General features: G+C 33.3%; 1 long non-coding RNA gene and 1 other non-coding gene across 2 annotated transcripts; one reads left to right on the top strand and one right to left on the bottom strand.

Annotated features, from left to right (window-relative positions):
• The first annotated feature begins 1421 nt into the window (after window positions 1-1421).
• On the top strand, window positions 1422-1528 carry LOC129881338 (small nucleolar RNA R71). Its single transcript, XR_008765563.1, has one exon. It is a non-coding gene; the product is annotated as a small nucleolar RNA R71 (small nucleolar RNA).
• Window positions 1529-2837: 1309 nt separating this feature from the next.
• Window positions 2838-4061, bottom strand: LOC129876358 (uncharacterized). The gene is made up of 2 exons (XR_008763368.1): window positions 3641-4061; window positions 2838-3395 (listed from the first exon to the last, which is right to left on the bottom strand). It is a non-coding gene; the product is annotated as an uncharacterized LOC129876358 (long non-coding RNA).
• Window positions 4062-5736: the final 1675 nt, after the last annotated feature.

Genomic DNA, 5736 nt, shown 5'->3' with positions numbered 1-5736 from the left:
CAAAATCCAAAGGGATAATAAGGGACTCCACTTGGACCAACACATCCTCAATGATACCATCTGTCCTAGCCACTGAATAAATAGCCAATTGCAATAAAATAGTGATCAGTTTAGGTTCTCCCAAGCCTGATTTCTTAAGCATAGATCTGGGCATCAAGTTGATACTTGCACCCAAATTACAAAGACCTCTAGCATTGCTGCATTTACCAATGATTACCTGTACTGTGAAACTTCCCGGATCTTTCTGCTTAGCTGGGAGTTTGACTTTGTTCAAAATTCTAGAATTATACTCTTTAGAGAGTGCTACTATCTCATATTCTGCCAACTTGCTCTTGTTGGCCACAATGTCTTTAACATACTTGGCATATTTTTGGAATACCCTACAAAATATCAATTAAAGGTAAGTTTTTGTACCTATTTCAGCATGTCTATGAACTTCTTAAAACACTTCTCCCCCTTCTTTTTGAAATTTTGTGGAAATGGAGGATGTGGTTTTGCTTTTGGTTCATCGTCAGCTTTTGGTAAGCTCGATTTGACTGCTTTAACAATCATTTCTTTATCTTTACCTTCAATAATTTATTTTAAGGTGCCAACTCAAAAAATGGACGAGCACTTCGGGTACTCACATCATTTACTTGTTTGGGGTTTGGGTCAATATTACCTGAAAAACCACCTTGCTAGCAAGAGTTCTGAGCACTGGTGAACTGTCCAACCTGTTTCTCTAAGTTCTGGATTATTATCTGGTATCGGTAAAACTTAGCAGCTAACTTAGCATGGTCAGCTATAAGTTTTTTAAACATTTCTTCCACACTTATATTGCCTGAATTGCCTGCTTGCTGACTACCCTGGCATTCCTAATTATAATGATGTCCCCCTCCTTCTTGCGGTCTGTATTAGGTTTGCCCTTGGTACTGATTTTGCTGATTTCCATCCCAAGAAAAATTTGGGTAGTTCCCCCAACTGGGTTGTAAGTATTGCCATAGTTTTGTTGGCCTCCACCCCTTTGTGCATTACCCACAAAATTTACTGATTTCGAATTGGCTCCATAATATTCAGACATATGCTCACTGCTACCACACACCTCGCACCATGTTGTGTGTTGTTGTACTACATCTACTGGATCCTGTTGCTACGCCTATTCTAAGTTGTTGAACTGCGTGGTCATCATATTATGCATTACTGCAATCTGAGCTGTTAAGGCTGTCACAGCATCAACTTCAAGCATATTTGCCTTTATGTTGGACCACGGGTCTAGAGCTCCCTCCATTTCACTCAAGGTTTCCCTGAGATATGCGATTGAGCAGCGCATAGAGCATATCATAATTTTCTCCAAAGCCTATCCACCTGTAACAGAGTTAAGAAAAATTTTGGTGTTGGGTTCCAACCCTTCAATGAAGATATGGACCAACACCTCATTAGCTTGGTGATGGTGAGGACAATTAATAAGTAAATATTTAAACCTATCTTAGGCTTAGTACAAATTCTCTCCAGATTTATATTTAAAACTCTAGATTTCACTTCTTAGCTTTGTTATCTTCCCTGGCAGAAAGAATCTAATCAGCAACTTTTGGCTAAATCATCACAAAGAGTGATTGAGCTTGGTGGCTCCATCTTCAGCTACCTCCTTGCTTTCCCCAACAGATAAAATGGAAACAAGGTTAGTCTTACATAGTCCGGTGACACTCCAATTGGTGTATAGGTGTCATTGATCTCCAAAAAGTTTTGTAAATGAACTTGAGTACCCTCATGTGGCAATCCAGTGAACTGGCCATTAGTGTGCAAGAGTTGCATCATATTTTTCTTTAGTTCGAATCTACCTCCAGCGGGCGGTTTCTGGATGCTATTAGTAACATTTGTAGTTTGAGGGATTGCCACATCCCTAAACGTTTTTGCTACCATATTTTCAGGCACCTCTTGATTATCCTCCAAATTGATTTGTGGTACTAGATATAGAGGGGTTGCTCTCCTTCTTTGTTGATGTAGAGATCTTTCAGTCTCAGCTAGCGGCTCCACAATTTCTCTGCTCCTTTCCAGTGTTCTATTTAAGGATACCTACAAGAAATCATAGCTAGGATCAAGTTGTTAACTCTAACATAAATAATGAAGAAATTTCAAAAAGAACCAATTGCCAAATTTAAAGTCCCTAGCAATGGCGCAAAAACCTTGTTGCTACCAAAGCACACACAAGTGTACGCAGTCTCACAAGTAATAAAGTGACTCTTTTCAGAGTTGGATTATCTAACCCAAAGGACTTTAATTAGGCACTTGCTAACTTCTCAATGAACTAAATTACTCGTGTGTGTTGCAAAGAGTTGAGTTTTGATACTTCTAATTCTAAACTATTGAAAATAATATTAAAAGCGATTTAATGATTTTACTGAGGTTTAATCAAATTAAGAATGAATTCCAGGGTTGTAGCACTTATAGATTTCAGGCCTAATACTCCTTACTTTGGCATCTAATGGGTCTTTTAATTACTGATTTATAGAGTTGATATTACAATCATGGTCTTCCTTCCTCTAACTGCTTACCTTTATTGACAGCCTAACTACATCATTGAGCGGGAATAAGAATGACCAACAAAGATGCATTAATCCTAGCATCCTGTCTAGTAACCAAATATGGTGTATAGATATGTGTCACAGGCATCATATACACGAATTATCCTAGTTAATCCTAGAACAACATATTCCCTATATTCCAATGTTCTATCCCCTATCCATCTTCTGAGTTCAAGGTAGACAACACGTGCATTCTAATGTTGGCTAGACATTAAAATGGTAAAAACAGAAATATAGGAGTAATTATACACAAAAATCCATATTCAACCAAAGTAATTAATATTAAACCATCATCTTGTGGCTAAACCCTAGAATAGGGGAACTTAGCCACTCATAGTCCTAATTAAAATCATAAAAGTAATTAATTTCGTTAAAGAGTAGTCTAAAATGAAATAGAAGGATAAAAGTAATCCTAGAGAAGTTATTTCTTCATTCCCGTTCTTCAAAACTTCGAATAAAAATTGAATGCATAATAAAAAATACAAGTGTACTATTTATAGCCTCGAAAAATATGAAGATTCATTAGTTGTACTGAAGTCCGCGATGCGGATTTGTTTCATCACAGCACAGTTTTTTATTTTGTTTTTCCTCGGCGAAATTGCTCCTAGAATCAAATGGGTCTGCTAGAATCAGCTAGGTCCACGTCGCGGACCTGGTGCGGACTCTTCTGTCTTGCGAGCTGTTTAATCAAAAATACAGGCCTTCATTTCTGGAGCACATGCGCAACGCGGAGATGTTCCCATAAAACATAATTTCTTCACTTTAGCTTCCAACTTCATCTTCAAGCTCCACTTTCATCAAGATGCCCTAAGGTCCATTTCTCTTTGTTTAGCCCTGAAAGTGTGTAATCACATTGGTTAGCTAAATTAACACACAAATACTCTAAAAATGAACAAAACTTAGGAATTCATTCTTAAACTCGACTACAAATACGGGTATGTTGGCGCTTGAAATATTGTCAAGGCTACTAATAAGTCGTTCTTCAATTCAAGGTTATTTTTTATCAATTACTAATTTCATAACATCTCCTAAATTGACTTACATATGGATTAATGTTGCCAATCATATGAACTTCTTACCTATGACAAAAAATCTGAAAAATATGAATATTTCTTTTGTTTTTTGTCTGAGGATGAACCCAATATATCATCAACACTAAATCTACTCAACTGTGAGTTTCTTTTTACTTAACTGAGAATAATGCTCTTTGTAGATAATAAAATAATTATTAAACCAACAATTTTACTTTTATAACCGCTCTATAAGAAAAACAATATCACTTCCAATAATAAGTGAATCATTTTTATAGATGATTTTATGGTTTAATGTTGATGCAAACAATTACAAGGTGCTAGCTCTTTCAACTAATATGCCTATTAAGTTGTATATATGTAGGTTTAGCCTAATAAGGGTGAAGAGAAGGAAAAGAACACAAGAATATTCATATTGGTACAATCATTGCATAGAAGGCAATAACCTGAAATAGAGAATCTATAATGAAGTCTTCTATTATTTCCAATTATTTTGGATTTGAAAAATAATACACACTTTACATTTTAAACTAAACAATAAATCCTCTCAATGTTAAATCAATGGCTAGAAATAAGCCATGTATTTTTAATATGTGTCAAGAACAATCCTTAGATTAAATAATACAAGAGATAAACTAGATGTTATTTTCTAATCTCAAAATTTTAGGATTGGTATAAAATTTACTCACTTATATATAATATTATAGAATATTTTTTTGGTAGTTTTTCATTTTTGATCGGGAGAGTATAAAAGTCTATTATAAATTTTTCGTATTGTATTATTATTTTTGAAATTATTACACAGTTGGTCTTTAATTTTATGCGGGTTTGATAACATGCAAGTGTGATGCAATGTGGAACGAGGCGACTTACAGAATCCAAGTCTAATCACTGTATATGCAGTCGGAATCACTTTCTTCTTCTTTCTATGATATTTTATTTTTGAGGAAATCAAATTAGAATTACAACTTATTTTGGTTCAGTAAGTTAAGGTATATTGTGCATAAATTTCTTTCCAACCCATAACTCAAAAAATTCCTACTCTTATGATTATTTGGTCATTTCAATTTATAGTGTTCAAAATTTATCAACTAGTTTTATATAACACCCTCTGTTTACATTCACAAAAAGAACGAAGTGTTCCTTGAAAATGAAAAAAAGAAAGAAAACAACTAAAGAGAACTAGAATAATTTCTTACACAAAATTGAATAGTTGGAATAAAATTTTCTTTTTCCACTAATAGTAATACAAAATGGACCAAGATAATTTGAATCTCTTAAAAAAAAATAGCTCATGCAGAAAAATGAGAGTTTAAATGTTAAAAGAAAGAAATTAAAGGGAAAAGTATGAAATTAATATTTATTCGATGTTATTGCTTAAATTTTTGAATTATTTAAAATGTACAAACAATAATTCATATTAATTGAAGGCTGTTTTTAACATTTTTAAAAATATCTACAATAATTCAACTCATTTCTAACAACTGCTTTAACATCGAGGGGTTTATTTTCACATTCAAAATGTGAAGGGGGATTGTTTCTCAAATCCAAAATGTTGAGGGTACTAAAGTGGGATTTTTTTATGAAAAATTTGGTTGAGTGATTTTATAAGAGAAAAATCTTAAGTTGAGTAATTTAATTGATACAAAATAAAATTTAATGATTTAGCTACATAATTTCTCATAGGTAAATGACTTTTTTGAGATATTTACTTATAAATTTGACGTATCAAAAGAGATAAAGAGTCAATAGCCACAATATAGTTTCTTGTCCCCCTTTATGCATTTTTTTTATTACTTCTCTGCCTAATAATTGAGGAAACTAATAATGTAGATATCTACCCTTTTGTAAATAGCTCTATTTTATTAAGGGATTCTCTAAGCTCTTTAAGTTTTTGATAGGTGAAGGTATGAGTCAGGTCTTAGCTAGAACAATAAATTCGTGAGCAAAAGCGTATTTCACAATTGATTCAACAACCATTTTTTCTGAAAAAGTTTCATATGATTTTGTTCTTTCTTTTTAATCTATTATTAAGGTAAATTGTAGAGGAGATACTCATTTTGTGTATCTTGAATGTTGGGTTTAATAGATAGTTTGAATGGGAAATTGAGGGAAAAGAAGTGAAGAGAAAAATAATATGTTCT

The sequence above is a fragment of the Solanum dulcamara genome, chromosome 2, assembly GCF_947179165.1.
Source record: "Solanum dulcamara chromosome 2, daSolDulc1.2, whole genome shotgun sequence".
Classification (NCBI taxonomy): domain Eukaryota; kingdom Viridiplantae; phylum Streptophyta; class Magnoliopsida; order Solanales; family Solanaceae; genus Solanum; species Solanum dulcamara.
Note: the sequence above shows the minus strand (reverse complement) of the source record. Positions and strands in the feature narration are given on the sequence as shown.